Raw genomic sequence first — 344 nt, 5'->3', positions numbered from 1 at the left:
TATATATATATATATATATATATATATATACTAGCTACGGCGGTACATATTCTAAAATTGGAACGTTACAGAGAAAACTAGCATGTCCCCTGCGCAAGGGTGACACGCAAATTCGCGAAGCGTTCCATATTTTCCATAGGCGTAGGAGTGGCTGTGTGGTAAGTAGCTTGCTTACGAACCACATGGTCCCGGGTTCAGTCCCGCTGCGTGGCACCTTGGGCAAGTGTCTTCTACTATAGCCTCGGACCGACCAAAGCCTTGTGAGTGGATTTGGTAGATGGAAACTGAAAGAAACTGAAAGAAGCCCGTCGTATATATGTATATATATATATATATATATATAT

At 41.6% G+C, this 344-nt stretch overlaps 1 non-coding gene across 1 annotated transcript; it reads left to right on the top strand.

Annotated features, from left to right (window-relative positions):
* The first annotated feature begins 27 nt into the window (after nt 1-27).
* LOC128249226 (U6 spliceosomal RNA) lies at nt 28-134 on the top strand. The gene has a single exon (XR_008265341.1). It is a non-coding gene; the product is annotated as a U6 spliceosomal RNA (small nuclear RNA).
* The last annotated feature ends 210 nt before the right edge of the window (nt 135-344 follow it).

The sequence above is a fragment of the Octopus bimaculoides genome, chromosome 12 (genome assembly GCF_001194135.2).
Source record: "Octopus bimaculoides isolate UCB-OBI-ISO-001 chromosome 12, ASM119413v2, whole genome shotgun sequence".
Classification (NCBI taxonomy): domain Eukaryota; kingdom Metazoa; phylum Mollusca; class Cephalopoda; order Octopoda; family Octopodidae; genus Octopus; species Octopus bimaculoides.
This window is presented reverse-complemented; position numbering and strand designations above follow the sequence as displayed.